The sequence below is a fragment of the Acyrthosiphon pisum genome, chromosome A1 (genome assembly GCF_005508785.2).
Source record: "Acyrthosiphon pisum isolate AL4f chromosome A1, pea_aphid_22Mar2018_4r6ur, whole genome shotgun sequence".
Taxonomy (NCBI): Eukaryota; Metazoa; Arthropoda; class Insecta; order Hemiptera; family Aphididae; genus Acyrthosiphon; species Acyrthosiphon pisum.
Window position 1 is genome coordinate 38485429 of NC_042494.1, and position 8800 is coordinate 38494228.

Sequence of the window (8800 nt, forward strand, 5' to 3'; positions counted from 1 at the left end):
TAAATTGGACTATCGTCCGTTAAATAAATAAATAAATAAATAATAACATTTTATTTTTATTTTTCATCGAAATGAAATATTTCATGAAAAATTCATGAAATATTTCAAGAAAATAAATTTTAAAGCCCTATTAATACTAATTGACAGAAAGAATTGTCATTCGACGGAACAACTATTGGTTTTTGTTAACAGGTGTGGAAGCGAACAGAGAATATTAATTAGCACTTAACCAAGTAAAACATAGGTCTAACAGTTTTCCAATATCTTATTAAACTAAAATATATATTGGTAGCGCTGCACTATTTACAATGAATACAATAAATCGAGGAAAACTATTTGCATACATATAAATAGTATACTTTGTATCTCGACCCAAACACAGAATTATTTAATTTAAAAATCACTCGGTATAGTAATGAAAAAACAAAATTGACTCGGCGAGTCAAAAATTAATAGGATTGTGATTTAATCAAAACCGACTTAACTACACTAGTCACCGCCGAAGCCGAGGGTTACAGTTTCTGACGACAGAGGAAAAACAAAATTAAAACCTAGTCTATACCATTGTAATAATGAATATGATGTCATGTATAGGACGAATATAAGACTCAGATATTTTCAAAAACATTTTTGACTTTCATCCGCTAAATTAAAACGTGTGACAGAGCCACATTGCGTATTGTTATTTAGTTGATTGTACTTATATTTTGAACATAAATTAATTTGGTGGAAGCAGCTCGCACAAAGCTTGCCTAACTTTATATTGTAATAAATGTTTATAATGTTTCATAAGTTATCATAAAAAATAAACCTACTCAGATAAAGATTTTTAAAATGAACATATTATATTGAATACAATATTTATTATTAAACAATAAAGAACCTATATTATAATATACACACAATTACACATTTTATCAAATCGATATAATATAATATGTTTAAGAAAAAAAGAGATAATAATATAGGATTCTTGTGACAATGGGATAGAAAATATCATATTTATGCATAGTGATGTCGATAATTGTAATTAATTAGTCGTTGCATTCAAAAAAAAATTATGAGCAGAGCCAAATTATTGAAATCACACGTCCTTCTTTTTATTATTTAAATATATACCACTACCACAGACCATAGTATTAGTTTTCAAACTTGATAGAGATTGCATATTTACAAAGCAAAGATATATAAAGGTAATATGCACTATCATATAATTTTTTTATTCTAGCATTTGTCTCTACTGCTCAGTTTCCATGTCATATACAATCAATTTGCAAAAAATAGGTATGCGGTAAGTGTTAACTATGAAGACTCAAGTCTTAAATCAATGTTTGTTTATTTATAGCTTGTGTAGTTTTTAACATGCATATTATATTAGTACCTGTTCAAAATGGTATTAACCACCAAATATACCCTGAAAGCTCTTGATATTCCATTTGAAAAGTTATGAAATACATTTATAAATTACCAATTTAATAATATACCTAATTATTTTTAATTATTATTATTTTAATACGAATGAAAAATCTCAAACTGGAGCGAAAAACGTGATGGAGCATGTCGAGAATTGTCTACCTACTGTTGTTATTATAAATATATTACGTAAATAAATAAGCTGATTACTTCATTATTCATTTATTTTTAATAATTTATAATTTTATTGTATATGACGTATAGTTTAGATGAGCGTATACCGTGCATGAACCTTTAACGGCTAATTGTTTGTTTCACTCCACTCTGCTCTTTTAAAATTTAAATATTAGAAGCTAATCAATTATCAACTACTGGTTAAATACTCAATTTCTAAACGATATATTCTAAAACGACTGATGACTGTATATTTCAAATTTTATGTTGATCGTATAGAGCAAGCCCAGATTAAAGGGGGGCACGGCCCCGGGCCCATTGCTTTTGGGGGCCCATCTTTATTCCCAAAATATATTTTTTTATGCATCCAATACAGTTTTCAAAAAAAAAAGTTATTAGTATGTAAGTATAGTACTTTAGGTAAATTATTATTGCTAATTATAAAATAAAATTGTTCTCAATTTTATATCACGAAAATTACTATAAATAACGAACTATGTTTGCCAACAATTATTTTTGTTTTTTTTGTGAACATTTTATATTACCGATTTTACTATTTAATTATATAAAAATGAAGTTATAAAAATGTGTAGCTTTTGTAAATTAGGTATTTCTGTTAAAAGTATTAATGCATTTTATACTAAACTTTAGAGGACCATAGTTAATGACCTAGCCAACCCAAATTGATCATTTATGACCATCAAAATATTCGGAAAAAAGTTTTACCGGAATCCATCAAAAAATATAGTGGCTACCATTTAAAAAAATAAAGTCGATTTTATTATTGGTACAACTGCGTGTTTAAAAATGTTTAAAATGTTATAAAAAAATTGCCTGTTAAAAATATTTAATCCGTCGTGTCTTTTTTTGTTTTAACGATATTCCATATCATTGATCCAATAAAAACTCGCATACAGTGACATAATGTATATTTTTTGTATAATAAAAAATTATACAATAATATAAAGTCGTTAATATGTAATGATACAATTATTTTGAAGTTAAAGTTGAAAGTGGGCCCACTGTGTATGGTGTCCCAGGGGCCCAGTTGATCCTTAAATCTTAATCCGGGCTTGGTACAGAGAGTAATGTGGTACTACGGAAATGGTGACAAGTATCATAATAATTGTGACTTACGGATGGAAATGTCAATAGTCAACGATAAACGACCCATAGTCGTACTCCAAGTCCGAATCGCCGTCACCGCTGCCGCCAGCTGTGGGAAATGCCTCGTCCGATAAGGTGCGCGTATATGAAGAAAAGAGCCAATCCCTGTTGGCCACCATATAACTATACAACACCAACTCGAACACAGCTATGAAATATAACACGTTGAACACCATAACAGCGGCGGTCAGCGGATCATCGCGACTGTAAACGCGTACCGTTTGGTCCAGTCCGTCCACCACGCGTCGCAGACAGTCGTTGAACTCTCCCACCAATCTTAGTTTTCATTTTTCGTGTCGTCCCCCACCTACCAATGCCGAACGTGTTACCGAGCTTGCTCTTAATGTTTTTGTATTGTTTTTATTATTATGGCGTTATGTTATATTATACGGTATTCATTGTGTAACCTATGTCCACATACCATGATCGTATACGCAATACTACTCGCTATATTATTATTATACGTTATACATAATATTATTATAATAATATAATATGCCTAACCATAACATTTTCAGCTGTACCTAGTGCAATATACACCTTACCATACAGTATACTATACATATAGGCACGGTATACCGATCTAATTACACTCGAACCAGTTTTCCGTTTTGCCGATATTATACAGGGTAGGTATGGTTTTTAGTTTACATTTTCAGATGTCGAAAATGTTGTATAGGTACTGAAAATAATGTTACCTACTATATTGTGAGTTCTATTGATTTTTAGGCTGGTGTAAAAGTGGATAGATCTTATGGTTGAATAATGTATAATATTATTAAGTGTTATTATTAGTACATTCCGACGCACTGATATGTGAGAGTTAGGCACGTAAAAATAGATGTTAACTCTAATTCCAACTGTTTTCATTTGTATATTATACGTTTTTGTACTTAAAACGGGTTGGCTGTGACACTCTTAAATTTTGACTTATTCATGCATTGTCAAGATAATATATTATGTAGTATTTTATAACAATCGTTTATTTTTTTCTATTGGTTTTTCATTGGAGTGTAATTGTTTAAACTTTAGGTGGACGTACTATTATTGTTTCGGTTATCAAACGATGGATCATTTTCTTATTTAAATAATAATATATTTAACATTTGTGATTACCGGTGAATTACTTAGTTACTCTAGTTATCAGTGCAATTGTTTCATTGATTTCATTAATATGATGAAAAAATATTAAATAGATCAAAATAGTAAATAAAATCATTTAAAATTAGTACCTAATCGATTATACGATAAGTATTATGTGTATCTACTGTATAATTATTAAAAATTCATACGTTTATGTTTACTAATATTTTCTCGGAAAACAATAGAGAAACTACGAATATTATCCGAAATTTTGATTAAATGCTTATAATTAAAATTAGCAACGTTGGCAATTATTTCACTTACAATTACATAATACATGAACACATTGTATGATCACTAAAGATAATTCTTTTTTTTTTTTTTATATTTTATACAAATAATTCATTATTTAATTTAGGTTTTTTTCACTATTTTGAATATAAAGTGAAAAACGGATACGTACGTCTTCTATTTCAATTAAACTCACCAATTTTATAATAGTTAATATTTTAACAGTAGTTATTCAACAAATTGATTGAAATAAATCGATTTTACCTAACTCCAATAATAGATTTTGGTTCATCTAGTTATCGTTAATGACAACTATGAGTTAAACTAGAATAATTACATGTGAAGGTACTAATATGCATACAATTATAATATAATAGTCACTCCATCTCCAATAACTGATTATTGTAAATCACGCCCTCGCGTGAGCATCACTGACACAAGTACGTTGTACCTAAGTTATCTGAGTTATTTCTGAATTTCAGATACAATCATTTAAAATATGCAGCGCTTGTCGTCAACATTATACTGGCTTATTATACTTATAATATTATACTGGCTAGTCATTACAGTTGAAAAAAGTCTCTACTTATGAAAATTAAGTTTATACAATTTAGAGATTTCGCCTTTTAATTTAATCACAGGTATTCTATCAACAATATCGTTGTAACTGTGAAATAACTGCGTAGTTTAAAATTATTAAAACTGAGCCAACGATTTTCAACAATAGATATAACAACAGGTATTTATTTATTTTTGTCATCTTCTCATCCATTGCCCAGTATCTCATTTAATATAAAATAGACCACGCGCCTTTGTGAATTATAAGTAACTCTTATTAATAAATGAACTGGAAATACTACAGCTAAAACGCCATTCATTCCTCCAACTGAAAAATTAAGGCTACTTTTGGCTACATATTCTTTGTGTATAGTCTGCATTGTACTTGAAATATCATATAGCATATAAAGTGATTTACTAAAAATATTTATCCCCAATATTTTCCTATGTCAATGTATTTATTCAAACTCTGATATTTGACATTTTAAAGTATATTTAAAGATCATATTATTTTAATTTATTTTGGTAATACAAACTTATTTTTTTCAAAAAAGAACCAATCTTATTTACTGTAAATTATTTAGGAGATTACTTTTTTGAAAATATTGATTCACATAATATTTAAATTGTAAATATAACATTTTCAATTATATAAATCAAAATTCGAACAAGTAATCTCTAAGTTATAAAAAGTTATTTGCTAAGGATAGTGCCTAGTCCTTTATAATGGCTTAACAAAAATATAAATAGATGTAATATTATTATCCTCCGACAATGTTTAAAAAATATAAAAGATTAATATTAATTACTTACTATAAATTGTGCACAAATTCAATTAACTCAATAACTCGTACGAATTTGAACAATCAACATTTTTTAGAAAAATAATCTACTTAATAAATAACAGGAAAAAAGGTGAGAATAATTTGAAAAAGAAAAAAGAATTTGGTATCGCCACATGATACTTCTTAAACTGTATACAAAATTTAAACATTTGAATATATATATCCTTAAAAGTATTTCTAAAATTTAAAATTAGAATTTTAATCGATTCAATAGACATTATCTATAAAAAGAAAAATGGCGGTGAGCATGTTTTGTTAATCACTCTGTATATGTGGTTTTATTTCAGAGTTAACGCAGTATAGGTACATATACAATCACTAACACAGTATATCCTCTTAAACATTAATAATTAATGTGCCAAAAAGATTTTACGGATGATAAAATTAAAAAGTCACATGCAGTTTTATACCAAATATTATCTTAAAAATAATATTTAATATTTGTCATGATATTTCTACAAAACATCCGTATTTTGGTATTTAAAACTTAAATATAATTAAGACATAATATGATATTGAATGTGAAACAATGAATCCAATTATGCAAATATAACTGAATAAATTTACCTATTATTTTAATTTTATAATTTTATAATTTTGTAAAAATAACGTGGAAAAACACAGAATAATAATATAATGAATCGTTCGCATTTGAAGTTAATTACAACAGACTAAAAGGAATTATAATTTGTATTAATTTCACTGCGTATAGAATAAAATGCATTGCTTTAATTATTTTGGCCGGATACTAGTATTTTTAATTATCATATTTTATACATTAATTTAAATACATTAGTTAACGTTGTATAATATTCTTAATGTAGGTATACCTACGGGATATTTAAAGTAGTTGGTAGTAACGTAATGCACTACTAAAATATTATTCATTGACTGCAGTCACAGTTCACACACATACATAATGTACGGCCTATGGACTATACATTTTATCTACAATATTTTTTTAGTTATGAAAATGTTTGTAAATATTATGCTATTTAAAAAGGAATCTAGTGCGAATATTTAACACAGAATGAATTAGAATTTAGAAACATACAAAATAATATACAATCAGACATCACCGACATTTTAAATTGAAAATACAAAAATACAAATCAAAAAAAAAAAAAAAATAAGAAAAATAATAATAATAATAATGCTTTTTTGGATATACTTTGATACTTATTTGACATTTTTCAAAATCGAAATTCTTTTCTTATTAATTCCACGTTTAATAATATTATGCTTGTTTTATATTAAAACTATAGGTATTCTTCATTCTCAAAAGCCAAATTATATAACGTTCTATGTGCCTGTAAAAATATTAAAACCAAACAATAATTCACGATTTATAAAACTAAGAAGATTCATTGATTTTTTTAAATACCCTAATATAAAAAGTAGTAAACATTTAAGTAGTAAACCTATCTCCAAAACAATGCTTTTGATAATACTCAATGTTAAATGTAATTAAAAATACTAATTGTAATGTTTCTTTGACATAATTTTATTTTCCAAAAAAAAGGAAAAATGTTTGTGTCTACAAGTGAGTGTCGCTCTGCTGTACAGTAGGTTACTAATGGGTCACTGTAATGGATGGTATTAAATTTGAATTCAATGATATAATATTGTCATTGCATAAGAAAAACGATTCTGAGCGAAGACGGTCAGTGAGCCTATGATATACAAAGTATATTTGATAATATTATTGTGAATAAAGTAATTTATATACAACCTATTTACGCGGAATCTTGTTTTAAATTTTCAATCCTTACCTAAAAAAGTTGAATATTTTATACATTTTTAACTACAAAATAATTTTTTAAGTAATTTTAAATTTCGACCTTCCGAATGCACCAACTAGATTCACTTTCCCATCGAACAAGATACTGTTAAAGAAAATCGAAGCAGTTTTACTGTCCCAAACCGTGATAACAGAAACAAAAAAAAAAATAAGTAAACACACATCATTGTAAAATCAATACATTCATCGGTCCGCTCAGAATCTAAAATAAAAAATAATATTCAACTGTTATTACTGTATTTATTCATTTTGGACCACCCTTTTGCAAGATAAAAAAATGAATTATACCTTTCATACTGATATTGATATAAATAATGTAATATAAAATATTGAGATATAATATATAATATTTTTTTTTTATATTATTTGAATAAAACCATTGAGGAAAAACAATATTTAATTCTATTTTACTCTTTTGTGTTCACGTACAATTTATTACGTATTAGACATCAATGCATTAAAATATTATGCAACTGGTGGTCGGTTTGTATTGTGACCCACGCACAAATAATAATTTACTAGTAACATATAAACGCCACCAGGTGGCATTGATTCAAGCAGAAATTGCTAAAATGATATTCAGTAAAAAAAAAAATAGCAGACATCGGGCACCCTCAGGTGATATAATATTATATGGTATTATATTATGTTTTATTATTTTATTATATACTAGTAATTGATTTGAAACTAATAAAAATATAACATAATAGTTTTATACAATTCAGTTAAATCTCATTTACTCAAGCTTAACCAGCTTTCAGTGATTGGATATGAGTTTATGATAAAAACTTAACGAGAGTAAATTATTATTTTAATAGGTAGACATAGGTAGGTACGTAATTATAATAATGTATTTAACTCGAGTCTATCTTCTAAATGGCTTATATATAACCAAACAAACAATTATTTAAAAAGCATCATGATTTCGGTTGGGACTTCATCTAGAATTGCCATGTTTTTCAGTTAAGGTAGTAGAATATTCTAGGTAAATAAACATTTATCTTTTTTACTTGGTTAAATTTTATACCATAAGAACACTGCATATTTTTGTGTAATTTGTTATTTTTGATTTTACAAAAAGACATATTATAATTCAACTAATTTAATATTTTTTAAGTTTTAACAAATATAAATATCTTATTCTTTCCTGCGTTCCCCCTTAAATGTTGAGTATTTTTTGGCAATTTTAATATAAATAAATCTTTAACATTATTAAATAAATAGTTGTTTATATTTTAGAGCATTGTTTTGTAAATTTAATTGCATATTTTAAACGTTTTTAATTCCCAAGTCTTGAAATCTGATAATAACATACTATGCACGTTTAAATATTTCAAAATCACTTCTTACACATGATAAAATTAAACAATTTATTTTATGCCAAAAATAAGAACGTTTGTCCTGTATATAAACATTTAAAACTCAGCAGTAATTATAAATCATCGCATTTGAAACTATGTTTAATTAA

At 26.6% G+C, this 8800-nt stretch overlaps 1 protein-coding gene across 2 annotated transcripts in view; it reads right to left on the reverse strand.

Annotated features, from left to right (window-relative positions):
- LOC100575640 (frequenin-1) overlaps nt 1-8800 on the reverse strand; it is a 201270-nt gene that overhangs the window by 17184 nt on the left and 175286 nt on the right. Inside the window, exon 1 of one of the 2 annotated variants that reach the window (XR_003839008.1) lies at nt 2725-2984. The exons of the other annotated variant lie outside the window; for it this stretch is intronic. The gene's annotated coding sequence lies outside the window, so the exon portion shown is untranslated. Of the gene's footprint in view, nt 1-2724; nt 2985-8800 lie in introns of those variants that run through there. 2 annotated transcript variants of the gene reach the window in all.